Below are 24,177 nucleotides of genomic sequence, written 5' to 3' on the forward strand. Positions count from 1 at the left end.
GCAATGACGGAAGTGACAAGGATTCTTCGCTGGGCGGAAAATCATGTGATAGCACTGTCAGCAGTGTTCATTCCGGGAGTGGACAACTGGGAAGCAGACTTCCTCAGCAGACACGATCTTCACCTGGGGGAGTGGGGACTTCACCCAGAAGTCTTCCACATGATTGTAAACCGTTGGGAAAAACCAAAGGTGGACATGATGGCGTCTCGCCTCAACAAAAAACTGGACAGATATTGCTCCAGGTCAAGGGACCCTCAGGCAATAGCTGTGGACGCTCTGGTAACACCGTGGGTGTACCGGTCAGTGTATGTGTTCCCTCCTCTTCCTCTCATACCAAAAGTACTGAGAATCATAAGAAGGATAGGAGTAAAGACTATACTCGTGGCTCCGGATTGGCCAAGAAGGACTTGGTACCCGGAAATTCAAGAGATGCTCACGGAAGACCCGTGGCCTCTACCTCTAAGACAGGACCTGCTCCAGCAGGGACCATGTCTGTTCCAAGACTGACCGCGGCTGCGTTTGACGGCATGGCGGTTGAACGCCGGATCCTGAAGGAAAAAGGCATTCCGGATGAAGTCATCCCTACCCTGATCAAAGCCAGGAAGGATGTAACCGTACAACATTATCACCGTATTTGGCTTAAATATGTTGCGTGGTGCGAGGCCAGGAAGGCCCCTACGGAGGAATTTCAACTGGGTCGATTCCTGCATTTCCTGCAAACAGGACTGTCTATGGGCCTCAAATTAGGGTCCATTAAGGTTCAAATTTCGGCCCTGTCTATATTCTTCCAAAAAGAACTAGCTTCTGTTCCTGAAGTTCAGACGTTTGTCAAGGGAGTACTGCATATACAGCCTCCTTTTGTGCCTCCAGTGGCACCTTGGGATCTCAATGTAGTGTTGGGATTCCTAAAATCACATTGGTTTGAACCACTCACCACTGTGGACTTGAAATATCTCACATGGAAAGTGGTAATGCTGTTAGCCCTGGCTTCAGCCAGGCGTGTATCAGAATTGGCGGCTTTATCCTATAAAAGCCCTTACCTAATTTTTCATACGGACAGGGCAGAATTGAGGACTCGTCCTCAATTTCTCCCTAAGGTGGTTTCAGCATTTCACTTAAACCAACCTATTGTGGTGCCTGCGGCTACTAGGGACTTGGAGGATTCCAAGTTGCTGGACGTAGTCAGGGCCCTGAAAATATGTTTCTCTAACGTCCTAGTGGATGCTGGGGACTCCGTCAGGACCATGGGGATTAGCGGCTCCGCAGGAGACAGGGCACAAAAATAAAGCTTTAGGATCAGGTGGTGTGCACTGGCTCCTCCCCCTATGACCCTCCTCCAAGCCTCAGTTAGGTTTTTGTGCCCGTCCGAGCAGGGTGCAATCTAGGTGGCTCTCCTAAAGAGCTGCTTAGAAAAAGTTTGTTAGGTTTTTTATTTTCAGTGAGTCCTGCTGGCAACAGGCTCACTGCAACGAGGGACTTAGGGGAGAAGAAGTGAACTCACCTGCGTGCAGGATGGATTGGCTTCTTAGGCTACTGGACACCATTAGCTCCAGAGGGATCGAACACAGGCCCAGCCATGGAGTCCGGTCCCGGAGCCGCGCCGCCGACCCCCTTGCAGATGCCGAAAAGCGAAGAGGTCCAGAAACCGGCGGCAGAAGACTTTTCAGTCTTCATGAGGTAGCGCACAGCACTGCAGCTGTGCGCCATTGTTGTCACACACTTCACACCAGCGGTCACGGAGGGTGCAGGGCGCTGCAGGGGGCGCCCTGGGCAGCAATGAGAATACCTTGTTCTGGCTAAAAAATACATCACATATAGCCCTTGGGGCTATATGGATGTATTTAACCCCTGCCAGGTCTCACAAACTCCGGAGAAGAGCCCGCCGAAATAGGGGGCGGGGCCTATCTCCTCAGCACACAGCGCCATTTTCCTGCTCAGCTCCGCTGCGAGGAAGGCTCCCAGGACTCTCCCCTGCACTGCACTACAGAAACAGGGTAAAAGAGAGGGGGGGGGGGGGGGCACTTTTTTTGGCGTTTTTGATATATATTAAGCTGCTATAAGGGAGACAACACTTCTATAGGGTTGTTCCTATATATTTATAGCGCTTGGGTGTGTGCTGGCAAACTCTCCCTCTGTCTCCCCAAAGGGCTAGTGTGGTCCTGTCTTCGATAAGAGCATTCCCTGTGTGTCTGCTGTGTGTCGGTACGGGTGTGTCGACATGTATGAGGACGATGTTGGTGTGGAGGCGGAGCAATTGCCGGTAATGGTGATGTCACCCCCTAGGGAGTCGACACCGGAATGGATGGCTTTATTTATGGAATTACGTGATAATGTCAGCACATTACAAAAATCAGTTGACGACATGAGACGGCCGGCAAACCAGTTAGTACCTGTACAGGCGTCTCAGACACCGTCAGGGGCTGTAAAACGCCCTTTACCTCAGTCGGTCGACACAGACCCAGACACGGACACCGAATCTAGTGTCGACGGTGAAGAAACAAACGTATTTTCCAGTAGGGCCACACGTTATATGATCACGGCAATGAAGGAGACTTTACATATCTCTTATACTGCATGTACCACAAAAAGGGGTATTATGTGGGGTCTGAAAAAACTACCTGTAGTTTTTCCTGAATCAGACGAATTGAATGATGTATGTGATGAAGCGTGGGTTAACCCCGATAGAAAACTGCTAATTTCAAAGAAGTTATTGGCATTATATCCTTTCCCGCCAGAGGTTAGGGCGCGCTGGGAAACACCCCCTAGGGTGGATAAGGCGCTCACACGCTTATCAAAACAAGTGGCGTTACCGTCTCCTGAAACGGCCGCCCTCAAGGATCCAGCAGATAGGAGGCTGGAAACTACCCTGAAAAGTATATACACTCATACTGGTGTTATACTGCGACCAGCCATCGCCTCTGCATGGATGTGCAGTGCTGGGGTGGTTTGGTCGGATTCCCTGACTGAAAGTATTGATACCCTGGATAGGGACAGTATTTTACTGACTATAGAGCATTTAAAGGATGCATTTCTATATATGCGAGATGCACAGAGGGATATTTGCACTCTGGCATCGAGAGTAAGTGCGATGTCCATATCTGCCAGAAGAAGTTTATGGACGCGACAATGGTCAGGTGATGCGGATTCCAAACGGCATATGGAAGTATTGCCGTATAAGGGGGAGGAATTATTTGGGGTCGGTCTATCGGATTTGGTGGCCACGGCAACAGCCGGGAAATCCACCTTTTTACCTCAGGTCCCCTCCCAACAGAAAAAGACACCGTCTTTTCAGCCGCAGTCCTTTCGTTCCTATAGAAACAAGCGGGCGAAAGGACAGTCATATTTGCCCCGAGGCAAAGGAAAGGGTAAGAGAGTGCACCAAGCAGCTTCTTCCCTGGAGCAGAAGCCCCCCCCGGCTTCTGCAAAGCCCTCAGCATGACGTTGGGGCTTTACATGCGGACTCAGGGGCGGTGGGGGGTCGACTCAAGAATTTCAGTGCACAGTGGGCTCACTCACAGGTGGACCCCTGGATCCTGCAGATAATATCTCAGGGTTACAGGTTGGAATTCGAGAAGTCTCCCCCTCGCCGGTTCCTAAAGTTTGCTCTGCCAACGTCTCCCTCAGACAGGGCGACGGTATTGGAAGCCATTCACAAGCTGTATTCTCAGCAGGTGATAGTCAAGGTAACCCTCCTACAACAGGGAAAGGGGTATTATTCCACACTATTTGTGGTACCGAAGCCGGACGGCTCGGTAAGACCTATTCTAAATCTGAAATCTTTGAACCTGTACATACAAAAATTCAAGTTCAAGATGGAGTCACTCAGAGCAGTGATAGCGAATCTGGAAGAAGGGGACTTTATGGTGTCCCTGGACATCAAGGATGCTTACCTGCATGTCCCAATTTGCCCTTCACATCAAGGGTACCTCAGGTTCGTGGTGCAAAACTGTCATTATCAGTTTCAGACGCTGCCGTTTGGATTGTCCACGGCACCTCGGGTCTTTACCAAGGTAATGGCCGAAATGATGTTTCTTCTACGAAGAAAAGGCGTATTAATTATCCCTTACTTGGACGATCTCCTGATAAGGGCAAGGTCCAGGGAACAGCTGGGGGATGTAGTAGCACTAACCCAAATAGTGCTGCAACAGCACGGGTGGATTCTGAATTTTCCAAAATCTCAATTGACCCCGACGACACGTCTGCTGTTCCTGGGAATGATTCTGGACACGGTTCAGAAAAAGGTGTTTCTTCCGGAGGAGAAAGCCAAGGAGTTATCCGAACTTGTCAGGAACCTCCTAAAACCAGGGAAAGTGTCTGTGCATCAATGCACAAGAGTCCTGGGAAAGATGGTGGCTTCTTACGAAGCGATTCCATTCGGCAGATTCCACGCACGAACTTTTCAGTGGGATCTGCTGGACAAATGGTCCGGATCGCATCTGCAGATGCATCAGCGGATAACCTTGTCGCCACGGACAAGGGTGTCTCTTCTGTGGTGGTTGCAGAGTGCTCATCTGTTAGAGGGCCGCAGATTCGGCATACAGGACTGGGTCCTGGTGACCACGGATGCCAGTCTGAGAGGCTGGGGAGCGGTCACACAGGGAAGAAACTTCCAGGGAGTATGGTCAAACCTGGAGATGTCTCTTCACATAAATATACTGGAGCTAAGAGCGATTTACAATGCTCTAAGCCTGGCAAAACCCCTGCTTCAGGGTCAGCCGGTGTTGATCCAGTCGGACAACATCACGGCAGTCGCCCACGTAAACAGACAGGGCGGCACAAGAAGCAGGAGAGCAATGGCAGAAGCTGCAAGGATTCTTCGCTGGGCGGAAGATCATGTGATAGCACTGTCAGCAGTGTTCATTCCGGGAGTGGACAACTGGGAAGCAGACTTCCTCAGCAGACACGATCTACACCCGGGAGAGTGGGGACTTCATCCAGAAGTCTTCCACATGATTGTGAACCGTTGGGAAAAACCAAAGGTGGACATGATGGCGTCTCGCCTCAACAAAAAACTGGACAGGTATTGCGCCAGGTCAAGAGACCCTCAGGCAATAGCTGTGGACGCTCTGGTAACGCCGTGGGTGTTCCAGTCAGTGTATGTGTTTCCTCCTCTGCCTCTCATACCAAAAGTACTGAGAATTATACGGCAAAGGGGAGTAAGAACGATACTCGTGTCTCCGGATTGGCCAAGAAGAACTTGGTACCCGGAACTTCAGGAGATGCTCACGGAAGATCCGTGGCCTCTACCTCTAAGACGGGACCTGCTTCAGCAGGGACCGTGTCTATTCCAAGACTTACCGCGGCTGCGTTTGACGGCATGGCGGTTGAACGCCGAATTCTAAGGGAAAAAGGCATTCCAGAAGAGGTCATTCCTACACTGGTTAAAGCCAGGAAGGAGGTGACTGCACAACATTATCACCGCATTTGGAGAAAATGTTGCGTGGTGTGAGGCCAGGAAGGCCCCCACGGAGGAATTTCAATTGGGTCGATTCCTACATTTCCTGCAAACAGGATTGTCTATGGGCCTCAAGTTGGGGTCCATTAAGGTTCAAATTTCGGCCCTGTCGATTTTCTTCCAGAAAGAATTGGCTTCAGTTCCTGAAGTCCAGACTTTTGTAAAAGGAGTACTACATATACAGCCCCCGGTTGTGCCCCCAGTGGCTCCGTGGGACCTTAATGTAGTTTTGGATTTTCTCAAATCCCATTGGTTTGAGCCACTCAAATCGGCGGATTTGAAATATCTTACATGGAAAGTAACCATGCTACTGGCCCTGGCTTCAGCCAGGAGAGTGTCAGAATTGGTGGCTTTATCGTATAAAAGCCCATATCTGATTTTCCATTCGGACAGGGCAGAACTGCGGACGCGTCCTCATTTTCTGCCTAAGGTGGTGTCAGCGTTTCACCTGAACCAGCCTATTGTGGTGCCTGCGGCTACTAGCGATTTGGAGGATTCCAAGTTGCTGGACGTTGTCAGGGCATTGAAAATATATATTTCAAGGACGGCTGGAGTCAGAAAATCTGACTCGCTGTTTATACTGTATGCACCCAACAAGCTGGGTGCTCCTGCTTCTAAGCAGACGATTGCTCGTTGGATTTGTAGCACAATTCAACTTGCACATTCTGTGGCAGGCCTGCCACAGCCTAAATCTGTCAAGGCCCATTCCACAAGGAAGGTGGGCTCATCCTGGGCGGCTGCCCGAGGGGTCTCGGCATTACAACTCTGCCGAGCAGCTACGTGGTCGGGGGAGAACACGTTTGTAAAATTCTACAAATTTGATACCCTGGCTAAAGAGGACCTGGAGTTCTCTCATTCGGTGCTGCAGAGTCATCCGCACTCTCCCGCCCGTTTGGGAGCTTTGGTATAATCCCCATGGTCCTTTCGGAGTCCCCAGCATCCACTAGGACGTTAGAGAAAATAAGAATTTACTTACCGATAATTCTATTTCTCATAGTCCATAGTGGATGCTGGGCGCCCATCCCAAGTGCGGATTGTCTGCATTACTTGTACATAGTTATTGTTACAAAAATCGGGTTATTGTTGTTGTGAGCCATCTTTTCAGAGGCTCCTTCTGTTATCATGCTGTTAACTGGGTTCAGATCACAAGTTGTACGGTGTGATTGGTGTGGCTGGTATGAGTCTTACCCGGGATTCAAAATCCTTCCTTATTGTGTACGCTCGTCCGGGCACAGTATCCTAACTGAGGCTTGGAGGAGGGTCATAGGGGGAGGAGCCAGTGCACACCAGCTAGTCCTAAAGCTTTTACTTTGTGCCCAGTCTCCTGCGGAGCCGCTATTCCCCATGGTCCTTTCGGAGTCCCCAGCATCCACTACGGACTATGAGAAATAGAATTATCGGTAAGTAAATTCTTATTTTTTTATAACTTTGTGCATTAAACAAAGTGTGTCTACATTCACACAATTCATTTGTTTCATATACACCTTATATACACAGTCTGAAGGTCATTTAATACAATATTTTTAATAACTGTGTGTATTAAACAAAGTTTGTGTACATTGAGTCATCAAAAAACAAAGGTTTCACTATCTCACTCTCGCTCAAAAAAGTCCGTATTTCGGAATATTCCGTATTTCGGATATTTGGATATGGGATACTCAACCTGTAATAACAATTATATTTAATGCTACAATTTAACATTGAGTAACTACTGTATAAGGCTTCTTAGTACGTTTGTTAAAAAAATGCAAGCCCATATACCACGGCATATACCACATATACCACATATACCACTTTTATCAGGTGGTTAATTATCATCCCTAATACTGCACCTTGCTGTCTCATTTATGACTTAATTTTCTATTTAATTACAATTTGCTGTTATAGATCCTCATTTGGCGATTAAATTACACTTCATAAAACTTTACTCCTGTATTTTGACTTACAGGCTGTTTTCCCAGCAATTGAATCAGGAGTAAAACGCTTTCATAGTGAATGGGGCGTATACATTGAGACTCTTAATCAATATACACCGGCAAAGATTCTCCAGGTGTTTGAAACTACCTTGTGGTATCTGAACCACTAAATATTTTATTAACCGTTTCTTATGCAACGCAGAAAAACTCCGTTACGCTTTACAATTGGAAACAGTGATAGCAAAATAAAAACATTGCAAACAGTGAAAAACAAGACTGTGTAATAAGACGGTTGGAGGGCCCTGCTCGCAAGCTTACAATCTATAGAAATATCCTGAATTATTGCTGATGTTTACAACAGATAGACCCATGGTTACATCACCTTTACAATTTATTATTTCAGGGCTCGCGTTGATTGCTCATTCTACTCATGTGGGGTGATTGTCAGTAATTCATTGCATGTTTTCTATGTCTAAATTAGGAGATTCAGGGGGACATGTACTAAGCAGTGATAAGAGCGGAGAAGTGAGCCAGTGGAGAAGTTGCCCCATCAACTAATCAGCAGCTCTGAATAATTTAATAGTATGCAAATTATAGATGTTACTTCAGTGCCGATTGGTTGCCATGGGCAACTTCTCCACTGGCTCACTTCGCTCTTATCACTGGTAAGTAAATGTCCCCATAAGAGTCTTCCTCACCACCTTCTCCCCCTCCCCCCACCTTTTTCTAATTGTATTTTTAAGATTTGAGTTTTACCGATACCTCGCTGTAGAATTGTTAGGTTTTATTATAATTTTTTTGTTTTTTAAATGTGATAATTGGGAGTGGTAATTATATTGTGCTTTATACCAGTCGGCCTTGGTCACCAGAACTTCCTTGGCCAGCTATATTTGTAGCTTTAAGCTGCATACACACGGTGCGATAGAACTACCGATATAGATTATATAGTCTATATGGGTAGAAAACATAGGGCCTGATTGCTGATGGGCAAATTCGCAAGGCCGCCAATTATCTAATAACTGCGCATGCGTGCGGATCGTAATGCGCAAGGTCAAACTGCAAAAAAAAATCCAGCGTCTTTTTTGATCGCTAGGCATACGCAAGTTGATTGACAGGAAGCCGCCATTTAGGGGTGGTAACTGGTAGTTTTCTGGGAGTCTGTAAAAACACAGGCGTGCCCAAGCGTTTTCAGGGAAAGTGTGTGACGTCGGTTCCGGCCCTGCACCATCGTAACACCTCACCTCACATCAATGGCATGTGGCGCTGCGCAGTTTCCACGTCTGTTTGCAATGGTGCCATTTGTCCAGTCACGATACACCTCCCACCGCAGCAGCACGTCTTCTGCACGCAAAGATGTCCCTCCCCGGCACACAATGAGGCTGGGAGGTATGCAGTAACTGTAAATGTTACCTGTGCACATGGGGCCTTACTCAGGTGTGTTTGCAATTGGGCAAAACCATGCGCAGTGCAGGTGGGGCAGATGTAACATGTGCAGAGAGAGTTAGATTTGGGTGGGGTGTGTTCAAACTGAAATCTAAATTGCAGTGTAAAAATAAAGCAGCCAGTATTTACCCTGTACAGAAACAATATAACCCACCCAAATCTCAAATCTAACTCTGTCTGCACATGTTACATCTGCCCCACCTACAGTGCACATGGTTTTACCCAATTGCTAATTTTTTTTTTTTTTTAGTTTGCTAACAAACCTGAATAACCCCATAGTCTCTGCATGTCTTATCTTTTACAATAAATGTAAATAAAACGTACATTATCCCTGTACATGCAGCTTGAGGCCTTGGTATGAGGGTTGATGCTAGATTCAAGTGGCCTAAGGGACCTTTTACGTCAGGGGGGAGGAGCTAGGCCAGCGGGATAGGTCGTCTACTATCCACGCCACCAACTATTACCTTTAGTAATCGGGTGGCGAGCGTACTTTTCGGGTACCCTGTTCAGCCGCAGCTCCTCCCCCTGGCGACGTGTCTCCTCCCCTAGTGACGTCAGAAGGTCTCTTCTCCCACTCTGATTTAGAACCAACCTTGGTATGAGTGGCCTGTTACAATAACTGAGAATGTATAGACCAGCATAGGGAAAAGCAGCGGAGCTCAGAGCTGGGCCTCCTCTGCCAGCCTGCACGAATAGATCAAGGAAAACTGGATGCAATAGTAGTTGGCTTGTCGGGACCTGTTTAGTCCATTTTTGCTTTGTCTTTTTATGGAGGAAATTGTTAAATGCAGAAAGATTTCCTCATTTATATACGTAGCCTCTTTTTGCCTAGATTTGCGCCTCAGCATGATGCGGCAAAACTGCTTCAAGAGACTGCACTGATTAATTTGATATGTGACACTTGTATATCGGTGTGTGACGGAGTCTGAGGCCCCCCTTTATCAAGCCTTGGAGAGTGGCTGGTACTTTATCAATCGGCTCCTAACTGTCATTTTTTCAAACACGGCCTGTAACATGGCAGTTAGTAGCTGATTGGCTGGTGCTTTACCTCCGTGCTATGTATCACTCTACAAGGCATGCTAAATCTGGGCCAACACCTGTAAAGGAAACGCAGTAGAGTGCAATGAATGAAGCAGCGACATTGCAGCGTTTCGTATATAGATTCTTGCGCAGTGCAAGACGCTGGTATACAAGCGTCGCCTATCCGATTTTATTCCATGCAGTCTCCTGAAATAGGTTTAGTGTAAAGGTAATTCCAAATGATGGATAATACTTTAAAATGGGCCCATTTATCGTGCTGTGGTGGTGGAGGGGTTAATGCAGACAGATGGATCTGAATGACCAGCACGATATTCTCAGCACCAGCGTGCATCTACCCCCCGAACTCCACCCCCCTCTCCCTAAAGTGAAGAATCTGCTTCTGGCGCTGAGCAATGGGCTCCAGCCTCTGTTCATTGTATGTGTGTTGTTCTCATGCATGGTGATTGTAGCTGTCTCTCCTGTCTCTCTCTCACATGGCGTGTCTGCAGCAGAGGTGGGGAGCGGAGACCCTCCCTCAAAAGCTGCCGCTGCTGCCAAGGCGATGGTGTGTCAGCTGAAAACAGGCAGGGCTCCCCTGTGCTGATCCCAGCCACGCTGCATCCACCTCAGCTGCACCCGTCGGACCGTCTACCTCTCACTGGGCTCGGATGCCACCTCCGCTGAGGTGTGAGCAAAGACTGCAGCAGACGTCAAGGTCATTGCAATAAGTGGGGCCTGCAGCCAGTGACCACCTATCCGTTAGCTGAGCCCCTGCCGTAGAACTGAGCTGGGTAAGGCTTGCACGTGTCTGACTGCAGATACAGTATCATGTTTATATGGGGCAGATGTTCCCTGGGCCTGTGATTTTAATAAAACTACCTCCCCCCCCCCCCCCCCCCCTTTATTCCGCTGCACCACTACTTGGCACGGAAAGGGTTAACTGCCCTAGGAAGCATGGTCTTGTTGTGCCTATAGATTCCCCCCCCCCCCCTGCATGAGTGATCTATTAACCACTGCCGCAGTCTGTTCTACCTGCTTAATGAGTCTGTGCCCCCAGCACACAGAGGGCTGCTTGTCAAGGTTCTGCAATGAATGTTGTGTATACAGTATAAAAATAGTACGCGATAAGTAGAAAGTGTGGGAAATTGGGAAGCTGCTGCAGTCGGTGCAATGAGCATCCCGGTTCGCATAAAACTGCTCTATAAGGATTACTCCTGCGTCTAAACGCAGCAAATTCTTATCACGGTGTTGGAAAGGTCTTAGGTTTGCTCGTAGGGACACTATGGTCCGGCGTAAGCGCAGCTTGCCTTCAGTCTGAAGTTGAAGTCTGATTTACTCACCTCCTTATATAGTGGCTCATTTATCAACAAGTGATAAAACTCGTTGCATATGATAAATTGTGCTCCAGCCAATCATACCAGTTCCTGACGGTCTGTCGAGCGTTCCGCTCCTGACTGTCTGTCGAGCGTTCCGCTCCTGACTGTCTGTCGAGCGTTTGAAAAATGACAGTTGGGAGCGGATTGCCTGAAGCAGCATTTATCATACTCAAGGTTTTTTTTCATTCACAACGAGTTTTATCACTCCATTGATAAATGGGCCCCATAGTTCTGAGGCTTGGGGGGTAAGAGGGGGTACTCCCTTCAATCCTTTGCATGGAGTCCTTCTCTGAGCCATGGAATGTCTTCAAATTGCCTTTATGACTGCGTTGGTTTGAATGGGGTCCTGCGAGTGCCCATCTCAACCTATCACCTGCGGGAATTGCGTATAGAGACCTGTGTATAACCAAGCGTACGTCCAACTTGCTTAGTTTTCAAACAGAACCCAAAAGTTTATATGATTTGTTGCATATGGTAATACATTCCCCAGCTAGTTCTCTATACCCTGTACCTGTCTGGATTGTCAGGGAAAAGCTCCCAATTTTTACAGGCAAACAGGTAGACGTGCCCAACAATGCCTTGGCACAGGTTCTGGGGCTGTAGGCCTGGTCACTTCAGGGTTACGAATTAGGTGTGTTGGAAACCGGACAGACACAGGCTCCCTTGCCAAGGTGTCACACATTGGGAATTCCATAGCATCCTGGGCTCAGCTGGCCACGCTGTAGTCCACTTGTAGGCCACATCCATCGATGAACCATCACCTGCAATCTTTGGTGGCCTGATGGTTAATATTTGCCCAGATTTGAAGCTTTTCCGGCTACAAGTGACAAGTTACCATTGTGCATAGCCAAACATGCGAAGGCCAAATGGTGGGAACCCAGCTCTACACGCCAGCGGCTAAAAGGTAACGCCAACTGTGGCCCTATAGCGAAGATTGCAGAACGGTATGACTATACAGACGTGCAGCCATTGTTCTTGCCGTTGTGTGTAAATATGTAGACCATAAAAGCTAACAATTTGGAATGATTTAACCCCTTCACGCCAGTTATGATTGCCAAGGACACAGTCTTATGTTACTGGTTACACTGCAGAAGTTTCTGGGTTTTTTGTTTTTCCTCGTAGTCCTGAAAAGAATATCTGGAATATTTTTCCCTTTTTTAGCCTGCTTTGTGCTCTAGAAATGTGAGGAAACCGAATCCGTTTCTCTCCTACGTCCTTCTTGCCTTATGTATTAATATATCTGTCACACGAGGGAAGGCTTGCCAAGCTAGCTATGCCAATTGCATATTATGACTTAAGTTACAATTTATTTATACAGAACTAGACAGAATGGTTTAGAGTTCTGCAGATTGGGTGCTCGGGGCCTCATTTCGGAGGTGCGAGTAAAGAAGATTCAATTTTGCACCTTTGCAGAATCCTGTTGCCCTGTAGTGGAGAGGGGGGGCACGCGCAACACTTAAATTCTGCATGCACAGAATCCCCTTCCCAACGCCTTAATTTTCATCTTCTTGCATTGCCTTATGATTTGTCCTGGTGCTAGATTAGCTTTTGTCAATGAGAACCTTCATCACTTAGAATGTTTCGTTGTAAGTTTGATCTAGATTATTAGTTTAGAATAAATTATCATACAGTTGCAGTTTGTGCATCATTGGTTTATTGCTGGACAGTCACAGAAACTGGTACATGGGATACGGTTACTCCAAGGGGGCCTATTCAATTCTGCAGGAGTTTGGGAGCATGAATTTGTGACAATTGTGCACATTGTGACTCCTTTTCAGGAAGCACTTCTGCAATTCTTGTAAATCAATTGCAAACCGCCTTTTGGCGAGGGTCGCCGCGTTGTAGTGTTCTGCAGTGCGTGACCTGGGAGAGGTGCATGGAAGGGAAGGAAATAACCCTTTACTGCCAATAAATGGCAAATAAGATAGCAGACCGGTATGAGACACCCTCCAGGTGCATGATTATTCATTGGGAGGGGTGTACCAGAGGTTCTGCACCGTCTCAACATTTTTACCATGAAATAAGGACTTTCCCCTACTCTGCAGGGTGCAAGAAATACAAACTGATTTTGCTGTAACAATTTGTGGATTTTAATTGCCCACGATTTCAATTTGCACAACCAAGATTCCCGACACGTCACTATCGCCCCCAAGCCAGTGTTTGCGTTCAGTCCCTAACCTGCAATAAAGTGTAGAAAGTTATCAGTGTGCATCTTTAGCTGTTGTCTGTAGTTTTTGTTCAGGGCTCAGACGCACAACCTGTGGTGCGCAGGCTGCATGAGCCAAGTTATTTTAATGGCCTACTGGAGGCAAGACATATAGGTGGACCGGGGACAGGGAATTGGCTGTTTGAGAGGGACAAGGGAAGGTGTATGCAACAAGTGGGCATAGGGAAGAAGACTTGTGCTATAGAGGGAGGAGGGAGAGGTGTAAGTGGTGATGGGTAAATGTGGGGTAAAACTGCACAGGACTGACTGGAGAATTTCCTAATAGAAGTAAGAGTTCCGTCGTCACTGGTTAGATTCCTGGAGTGGTCTCAGCTTTAGTTTTGGTCTTTAGTAAAGACATTGGATGAATATGTTGATTTTTTTTTTTTTATTTTTTTTTTGATCGGGTGCATTTATGAAACTTAATTAAAGATGGCCCTACCCAAATGAGCTTACTATCTAAGCCAGGCATGTCCAAACTGCGGCCCTCAAGCTGTTGAGAAACTACACATCCCAGCATGCCCTGACACAGCTTTAGCATTCTCTGACAGCAAAACTGTGTCAGGGCATGCTGGGATGTGTAGTTTATAAACAGCTGGAGGGCCGCAGTTTGGACATGCCTGCTCTAAGTGATGTGGTGAACGCATGACGTACAAGGCAATGGCCTAATAATAGCTGTGGCTGTTGGAGGGGAGAGTGTAAGGTGGAAACGTTATCTGCCTCCATTGGTAAATCATTTTGGCCACCATGCTCCATGTTTTCTGGCCCAGTATTGGGGCCTACTGTAACAATTTGTTAAGTACAGTACTAATGACATCTGTGAAACATTGGATGGAACTAGTGACGTTAGTCAGGCATATAGTGTCTGCCATCGATGGGAGGCCATTGATAGTAAACATCAGTGGTTGATCCCGTATGGTGAATGGTGGCACCGCTGTGCACATGTGTGGGTGCTATCTGCATGTAGACAAACCGTTGCTGGTTCATTACCAATTGTGTAAAACCACTGATGGTAGCCGTCAATGGTCATCACTAGTCAGTCTTTTGATGGAGTTAGTGGTGCCAGGCATTAGCTAGTGGCATCGGATGGAGCTAGTGGCATTGGTTGGGCATCGATCTGAGCTAGTGGCATTGGACGGAGTTGGTAGCATTGGATGAAGCTAGGGGCATTGGACGGTACTACTGGCATTGGATGAAGTTAGGGGCATTGGACGGAGCTAGCGGTATTGTTTGGGCATCAGTCGGAACTAGTGGCATTGGCGGGCATTGGATGAAGCTAGGGGCATTGGACGGATCTAGTGGCATTGTTCGGGCAGTGATGTCACTAGTTAGCCTGCATTCTCATTGGTCCCTCCCACAAATGGCTGCCTCTGCTGCACTCTGTGCTGAACATGTATCGGCCCCTTAGTCATATGATTCCGTGTGACATGAATACCTTTTCTAGGCATACAGCGACCACTCTCCACAAAGCGGTCCCAGTGGGTTCAGTTTGAAGTAGCCGAGCAGGCACTGTGGCTGGTTTCGGGCCAGTGGCCGCTCTCGTGTCCCGTGTAGAAGGTATCATTTATCAGACTTTGTCCTTTTTTTATATTGAGCTAAATGCGGCAATGCTATTCGGATCCTACCGGCACTTTTATTTTAGTTATGTAGGAACGGATTTCTCCCAATCGCTCTAGAGTCATGCTAACATATGTCCCTTGTCTCAGTGCTGAATGAATAAAGGTCTTACACAAGCTGTACATTGCCTAGGGTCACCAGTTGTCCTCTGACCATACGAGCCGAAGGCTTCGGAGTTCCCATGTGCTTCTGTAATACAGTAGGCCTGTCAAAGGTACCAGTAGACGGGCCAGGATGTGTATTGGAATAACACACTCCTACAGTATCACTCTCTATTTTCTGTCTGTGCAGATAATTGGCTCTTTCATCCCATAAAAAAAATCTTTCGGATATTATGTATGTATTAGATTTGTTCCTTTTGGTAAGTGTCATGTGCCTACTATGACCTCTTCAGTCACATGATCACATAGGAAAACCTACAGGTTTACGAAAGTTTTTTTTTTTTTTTTTTAATGGCCCCATATCTCCTTGCAGTATTCTATATCTCCCAACGTTTGTGTATGCAAAATGGGGATCTTCCCAAACACAGCCAATTCCCCCCCCCTCCCCCCCCCCCCCCCCCTACCTATCTCCTATGTCACAGGTTCTCAAGCTCTGTCCTCAGGACCCCACACAGTGCATGTTTTGCAGGTCTCCTCACAGAATGACAAGTGAAATAATTAGCTCCACCTGTGGACCTTTAAAAATGTCAGTGAGTAATTAATTCTCCTGTGCACCTGCTGGGTTACCTGCAAAACATGCACTGTGTGGGGTCCTGAGGACAGAGTTTGAGAACCTATGTCCTAGATAACAGCCCAGATCTGTGACTGTGTATAACGCTGGGCATGGCTAGGAGCTCTCATTGGGTTAGCAGCAGGTCTATCACACCCAGTCCACAGCTGATTGGGTGAGAAACTCCCTCCCACACTGGTTACATCCAGTAGGAGGCTGCCCCTTGGCTGCTGTGTGTTCCCAGTGCAGGATTAACAATGGGGCTGATGGAGTTGCAGCTCCAGGTCCACACCCCAAAATAGGCCCACTGCATCTGCAGCAAGTTTGTCCTGTAGATAGGGGGGAAAAAATCCTGTTGCTGCAGCGTCCTTTGTCCTGCTGCCAGTCCGCCTGCCCCCTCCGGCATCAACAATCCCCACTCCCTAGCCGCAGCGCAGGTGGAACAAAAGCTGCTGCAGCCACTGGTATAGATGTGTATGAAAGCGGCGCAGCAGAAGGCTTACATAGCCCTCCCTGCGCCGCATACTCTCTGACCCTCCTCTGCGTGTGATGTCACAGAAGTGCCTCCCCGCCACAGCTGCGCCCAGAGGCCCTGACTCCGTAACACAGCACCTGGGCCGCCGGCCTGGAAGCCCCAAGATGGCTAATGTAACGGATAGAGTGGGTGATATCACGGAGGGTAATGTCTGGACGCTGAATCAATGTAAAAGGTGACAGTGCTGTGCAGTGCAGTGGGGGTGCAGTGTCACTGACACTGCACAGCACTCTCACCTTTTACATTGATTCAGCGAGTCAGTCAGTTCCGCCAGCCAGTCACTATTGTTAGCGCCAGTGTCACAACGCGCAGCATTACAGGGAAGTAGACACTAAATAAACTACAGCTCCCAGCAGCCCTTAGTGCCGAAGCATTCCGGTACTAAGGGCTGCTGGGTGCTGTAGTTTATTGAGTGCATCTTCCCTGTAATGCGGTGCGTTGGGACACTGGCGCTAACAATAGTGACTGGCTGCTGTGCGAGTCTCCGGGAGAGCCACTGCCAAAGGGAGGACAGCAGCTTGGCTGCTTCCAGGAGGAGAAGCATTACCCACCCCTCCCTCACTCACAGTACCTGCGGGGCCCCATCCGCGGCACCCCCATACCCCTCCTCCACCACCAGCGGTGGCTCCGGATCCCTCCCCCACCCACGGTGGCTCCCGACGCGCACCCACCCCTCCCCAACCACATCACCTACTAGGCGATTCATCAGGCCCTGCGTGCGCTGTTCGCTCCGTTGCAAGGGGCTGCGACCCCTTAACCATCGCACGCCCTGTGTCCGTGCAATATTTAACCGCTCACAATTAGGACTGGAGGGTAATACTCCATATAATAAAAATATTGCAAGCCACAAGGGCGTGCAAGGGTTAAGGGGGCGTAGCCCCTTACGATGGTGTGAAGAGAGCCCGTAGGGCGCGATGAATCAACTAGTCCCTGCATAAATCCAACCCCTGCACAGGCTCCACCCCTGCAGAGTCTCCATTCCCAGGTAAGCTCCACCCCTTCACATACCCCACCCTTCACATACCCCATCCCTGTGTAAGCTCCACCCCTGCAAAAGCCCCATCCCTTCTGAGTGAGATGTTGGAACCACTTTTTATAAAATGATCCGTATAACCTGGTGGTTGCTGTATAGAAGTCTTGGTGTAATTCCCCCATTGTGGTAAACACAGTGATGTGTATAGTGTGATCTGCATTGACCTTCTGAATCTCTAGTTAAACTGCACGTTGGCCGCTGCGTGTCGGGTGTGTATGCCATGTTGCGCTGGCATTTGACCTTGCGTGGGTATAAGGCACAGTGGTCACACAGTTAATCTGTGAGATCTGATGGTGTTGTAAAGATTAGATTACACAACAAGGTTTGGAAGCAAGCCAAATTCAGGGATTGAGCTTTATTACCAGTGCAATGTATGAAGGATCACGCCAGAGATATCCATTATAAGGGGCATAATAAGAAAGACATAAAACTATAAAATTGCCTTGAGCAACACGAGTTCTGTGGAATATATTGTGTAACACCCTGTAAAGCGCAGGTCACAAAGTGCAATCCTTTACAGCGGGTCTGCAGATAAAATAATACACTGGCAATGCAGAGGTTTCATTACTGCTGCCACCTGCGCCCCAAGTTATGTCAGCGTTTCCCAGTCTCCGTCCTCAAGGCAGGGTGCACATCAGGACAATGTGATTTCAGCCGGCTGCACGGCCGGTGTACCGATATATCGTACGCTGTACAACCGTTCAGATTTGCGTCTGCATGGTATATTGTCCAATATATAGCAAGTGTACCTGGCGTAACAGTCCAGGGGGTATATATACTAAAATTCGTATTTTTCCGAATGAGGTTAAAGTTCAAACACGAATGACATCGAAAGTGTAAAATTGCAACTTTTTGAATTTATTACGACTAATTTACTAAGCTGTCGTATTCTGCATTTTCGAATTTTCCGATGTCGATGTCATTCGTATTTTTTGGCAGTGTTTTACGGGAGTGAATTGTAAAACACTGCCGACATTAACACAATGAATCTCGGCCGGATCTGTGAGATCCGTGCTGGGCTTCATTGTGCACCTTTTGTAAAAAAAAGAACATTGTTAAAATTAAAAATTAAAAATGTGGGGTCCCCCCCCCCCTAAACAAAACCAGCCTCGGGCTCTTTGAGCCAGTCCTGGTTCACAAAATATGTGGGGGGAAATGACCGGGGTTCCCCCATATTTCATAAACCAGCACCGGGCTCTGCGCCTGGTCCTGGTTCCAAAAATACGGGGGACAAAGTGCAGGGGTCCCCCGTATTTTTTAAACCAGCACCGGGCTCCACTAGCCAGGTACATAATGCCACAGCCGGGGGACACTTTTATATTGGTCCCTGCGGCCCTGGCATTACATACCCAACTAGTCACCCCTGGCCGGGGTACCCTGGAGGAGTGGGAACCCCTTAAATCAAGGGGTCCCCCCCTCCAGCCACCCAAGGGCCAGGGGTGAAGTTCGAGGCTGTTCTCCCCCCCCCCCCCCCCACCCCCCCCACCCCCCAATCCAAGGGCGGCAGATGGGGGGCTGATAGCCTTTTGTGAAAATGAGAATATTGTTTTTAGTAGCAGTACTACAAGTCCCAGCAAGCCTCCCCCGCAAGATAGTACATGGAGAACCACAAGTACCAGCATGCGGTGGAAAACCAGGCCCGCTGGTACCTGTAGTAGTACTACTACTAAAAAAAAAATACCCCCAAAAAAACAGGACACGCACACACCGTGAAAGTAAAATTTTATTACTTACATGCACCCCTCCATACATACATACTTACCTATGTTCACACGTGGCTCAGTCCTCTTCTCCATGTAGAATCCTAGGGGTACCTGTGAAAAAAATTATACTTGCATAATCCAGGGTATCTTCTTTCCTTTGTATAATCCACGTACTTGGCAAAAAAATAAAACTGAAACCCGACCACGCACTGAAAGGGGTCCCATGTTTACACATGGGACCCCTTTCCCCGACTGCCAGGACCCCCCCTGACTCCTGTCAAAGAGGGTCCCTTCAGCCAATCAGGGAGCGCCACGTCGTGGCACTCTCCTGATTGGCTGTGTGCTCCTGTAGTGTCTGTCAGGCAGCACACGGCACAGATACAATGTAGCGCCTATGCGCTCCATTGTAGCCAATGGTGGGAACTTTGCGGTCAGAGGTTGACCGAAAGTAACCTTACCGCTGACCGCAAAGTTCCCACCATTGGCTACAATGGAGCGCATAGGCGCTACATTGTATCTCTGCCGTGTGCTGCCTGACAGACACTACAGGAGCACACAGCCAATCAGGAGAGTGCCACGACGTGGCGCTCCCTGATTGGCTGAAGGGACCCTCTTTGACAGGAGTCAGGGGGGGTCCTGGCAGTCGGGGAAAGGGGTCCCATGTGTAAACATGGGACCCCTTTCAGTGCGTGGTCGGGTTTCAGTTTTATTTTTTTGCCAAGTACGTGGATTATACAAAGGAAAGAAGATACCCTGGATTATGGGAGTATAATTTTTTTCACAGGTACCCCTAGGATTCTACATGGAGAAGAGGACCGAGCCACGTGTGAACATAGGTAAGTATGTATGTATGGTGGTGTGCATGTATGTAATAAAATTTTACTTTCACGGTGTGTCCTGTTTTTTTGGGGGGGGTATTTTTTTAGTAGTACTACAGGTACCAGCGGGCCCGGTTTTCCACCGCATGCTTGTACTTGTGGTTCTCCAAGTACCAGCTTGCGGGCGAGGCTTGCTGGGACTTGTAGTACTGCTACTAAAAACAATATTCTCATTTTCACAAAAGGCCATCAGCCCCCCATCCGCCGCCGATGGGGGGGGGGCAGCCTCGGGCTTCACCCCTGGCCCTTGGGTGGCTGGAGGGGGGACACCCCTTGATTTAAGGGGTTCCCACTCCAGGGTACCCCGGCCAGGGTTGACTAGTTGGGTATGTAATGCCAGGGCCGCAGGGACCAATATAAAAGTGTCCCCTGGCTGTGGCATTGTGTACCTGGCTAGTGGAGCCCGGTGCTGGTTTCAAAAATACGGGGGACCCCTACGCTTTTTGTCCCCCGTATTTTTGGAAACCGGACCAGGCGCAGAGCCTGGTGCTGGTTTTTGAAATATGGGGGAACCCCGGTCATTTTTTTCCACATATTTTGTGAACCAGGACCGGCTCAAAGAGCCCGAGGCTGGTTTTGCTTAGTGGGGGGGACCCCCACGCATTTTTGTCCAGCAAATTTAACACAATCCAACCCCTTCCCACTGATAGGCATGCACGGATCCATGAGATCCGTGCATGTTTATCAGAACACGGTAAAAAAAAGCAGGTCTGTTTTTATTTTAGCTTTTTTTTAATGAATTATATTTTCTCTGACGTCCTAGTGGATGCTGGGACTTCCGTAAGGACCATGGGGAATAGCGGCTCCGCAGGAGACTGGGCACAAAAGTAAAAGCTTTAGACTAGCTGGTGTGCACTGGCTCCTCCCCCTATGACCCTCCTCCAAGCCTCAGTTAGATTTTTGTGCCCGAACGAGAAGGGTGCATGCTAGGTGGCTCTCCTGAGCTGCTTAGAAGTAAAAGTTTAAATAGGTTTTTTATTTTCAGTGAGTACTGCTGGCAACAGGTTCACTGCATCGTGGGACTAAGGGGAGAAGAAGCGAACTCACCTGCGTGCAGAGTGGATTGGGCTTCTTGGCTACTGGACATTAGCTCCAGAGGGACGATCACAGGTTCAGCCTGGATGGGTCCCGAAGCCGCGCCGCCGGCCCCCTTACAGAGCCAGAAGAGCGAAGAGGTCCGGAGAAAGCGGCGGCAGAAGACGTTCCTGTCTTCAAATAAGGTAGCGCACAGCACTGCAGCTGTGCGCCATTGCTCTCCGCACACTTCACACTCCGGTCACTGAGGGTGCAGGGCGCTGGGGGGGAGCGCCCTGAGACGCAATAAAACACTATAAAAACCTTATATGGCTAAAGAAATGCATCACATATAGCTCCTAGGCTATATGGATGCATTTAACCCCTGCCAGTTTTCCTGAAAAAAGCGGGAGAAAAGGCCGCCGAGAAGGGGGCGGAGCCTATCTCCTCAGCACACAAGCGCCATTTTCCCTCACAGCTCCGCTGGAAGGACGGCTCCCTGACTCTCCCCTGCAGTCCTGCTACACGAATCAGGTGAGGGGGGGCACTATTGGCAGCTAATATATAATACAGCAGCTATAACAGGGAGTAACACTTATATAAGGTTATCCCTGCATATATATAGCGCTCTGGTGTGTGCTGGCAAACTCTCCCTCTGTCTACCCAAAGGGCTAGTGGGGTCCTCTATCAGAGCATTCCCTGTGTGTGTGCTGGGTGTCGGTACGATTGTGTCGACATGTATGAGGAGGAAGATGATGTGGAAGCAGAGCAATTGCCTGTGTTAGTGATGTCACCCCCTAGGGAGTCGACACCTGACTGGATGGTCGTATTTAAAGAATTACGTGACAACGTCAGCACTTTGCAAAAAACTGTTGACGACATGAGACAGCCGGCAAATCAGTTAGTGCCTGTTCAGGCGTCTCAGACACCGTCAGGGGCGCTAAAACGCCCGTTACCTCAGATGGTCGACACAGTCCCAGACACGGATACTGAATCCAGTGTCGACGGTGAGGAGACAAACGTAATGTCCAGTAGGGCCACAGGTTACATGATCACGGCAATGAAGGAGGCATTGAACATTTCAGACACTAAAAGTACCACAAAAAAGGGTATTATGTGGGGTGTGAAAAAACTACCAGTAGTTTTTCCTGAATCAGAGGAATTAAATGAGGTGTGTGTGATAAAGCGTGGGTTTCCCCCGATAAAAAACTGCTGATTTCTAACAAATTATTGGCACTATACCCTTTCCCGCCAGAGGTTAGGGCACGTTGGGAAACACCCCCTAGGGTAGATAAGGCGCTCACACGCTTATCAAAACAAGTGGCGTTACCGTCTCCTGATACGGCCGCCCTCAAGGAACCAGCTGATAGAAGGCTGGAAAATATCCTAAAAGGTATATACACACATACTGGTGTTATACTGCGACCAGCAATCGCCTCAGCCTGGATGTGCAGCGCTGGAGTGGCTTGGTCGGATTCCCTGACTGAAAATATTGATACCCTGGATAGGGACAGTATTTTATTAACTATAGAGCATTTAAAGGATGCATTACTATATATGCGTGATGCACAGAGGGATATTTGCACCCTGGCATCAAGAGTGAGTGCGATGTCCATTTCTACCAGAAGGGCGTTATGGACGCGACAGTGGTCAGGTGATGCAGATTCCAAACGACATATGGAAGTATTGCCGTATAAAGGGGAGGAGTTATTTGGGGTCGGTCTGTCAGACCTGGTGGCCACGGCAACGGCTGGAAAGTCCACCTTTTTACCCCAGGTCACCTCTCAGCAGAAAAAGACACCGTCTTTTCAAACTCGGTCCTTTCGTTCCTATAAGAACAAGCGAGCAAAAGGCCACTCATTTCTGCCCCGGGGCAGAGGAAGAGGAAAAAGACTGCACCAGGCAGCCTCTTCCCAGGAGCAGAAGCCCTCCCCCGCTTCTGCCAAGTCTTCAGCATGACGCTGGGGCTTTACAAGCGGACTCAGGCACGGTGGGGGCCCGTCTCAAAAATTTCAACGCGCAGTGGGCTCACTCGCAAGTGGACCCCTGGATCCTGCAGGTAGTATCACAGGGGTACAAATTGGAAGTCGAGACGTCTCCCCCTCGCCGATTCCTGAAGTCTGCTCTTCCAACGTCTCCCTCCGACAGGGAGGCAGTATTGGAAGCTATTCACAAGCTGTATTCCCAGCAGGTGATAATCAAGGTACCCCTCCTACAACAGGGAAAGGGGTATTATTCCACGCTGTTTGTGGTACCGAAGCCGGACGGCTCGGTGAGACCAATTTTAAATCTGAAATCCTTGAACACTTACATAAAAAGGTTCAAATTCAAGATGGAATCACTTAGAGCAGTGATAGCGAACCTGGAAGAAGGGGACTATATGGTATCTCTGGACATCAAAGATGCTTATCTCCATGTCCCAATCTTCCCTTCTCACCAGGGGTACCTCAGGTTTGTGGTTCAAAACTGTCATTATCCGTTTCAGACGCTGCCGTTTGGATTGTCCACGGCACCCCGGGTCTTTACCAAGGTAATGGCCGAAATGATGATTCTTCTTCGAAGAGAAGGCGTCTTAATTATCCCTTACTTGGACGATCTCCTGATAAGGGCAAGATCCAGGGAACAGTTAGAGTTCGGAGTAGCACTGTCTCAGGTAGTGCTACGTCAGCACGGGTGGATTCTAAATATCCCAAAATCACAGCTGATTCCAACAACACGTCTACTGTTCCTGGGGATGATTCTGGACACAGTCCAGAAAAAGGTGTTTCTCCCGGAGGAGAAGGCCAGGGAGTTATCCGAGCTAGTCAGGAACCTCCTAAAACCAGGCCAAGTGTCAGTGCATCAATGCACGAGAGTCCTGGGAAAAATGGTGGCTTCTTACGAAGCAATTCCATTCGGAAGATTCCATGCAAGAACTTTTCAGTGGGATCTGCTGGACAAATGGTCCGGATCGCATCTTCAGATGCATCAGCGGATAACCCTATCTCCAAGGACAAGGGTGTCTCTCCTGTGGTGGTTACAGAGTGCTCATCTTCTAGAGGGCCGCAGATTCGGCATTCAGGATTTGATGCTGGTGACCACGGATGCCAGTCTGAGAGGCTGGGGAGCAGTCACACAGGGAAGAATTTTCCAGGGCTTGTGGTCAAGCATGGAAACGTCTCTTCACATAAATATCCTGGAACTAAGGGCCATTTACAATGCCCTAAGTCAAGCAAGGCCTCTGCTTCAGGGTCAGTCGGTATTGATCCAATCGGACAACATCACGGCAGT

General features: G+C 48.6%; 1 protein-coding gene across 2 annotated transcripts in view; it reads left to right on the forward strand.

The window, feature by feature from the left end:
- Nucleotides 1–24,177, forward strand: part of SLC45A4 (solute carrier family 45 member 4) — a 137,740-nt gene that overhangs the window by 37,629 nt on the left and 75,934 nt on the right. Inside the window, exon 1 of one of the 2 annotated variants that reach the window (XM_063921195.1) lies at nt 10,268–10,625. The exons of the other annotated variant lie outside the window; for it this stretch is intronic. The gene's annotated coding sequence lies outside the window, so the exon portion shown is untranslated. Of the gene's footprint in view, nt 1–10,267; nt 10,626–24,177 lie in introns of those variants that run through there. 2 annotated transcript variants of the gene reach the window in all.

This window comes from Pseudophryne corroboree, chromosome 5 (assembly GCF_028390025.1).
Source record: "Pseudophryne corroboree isolate aPseCor3 chromosome 5, aPseCor3.hap2, whole genome shotgun sequence".
Lineage (NCBI taxonomy): Eukaryota > Metazoa > Chordata > Amphibia > Anura > Myobatrachidae > Pseudophryne > Pseudophryne corroboree.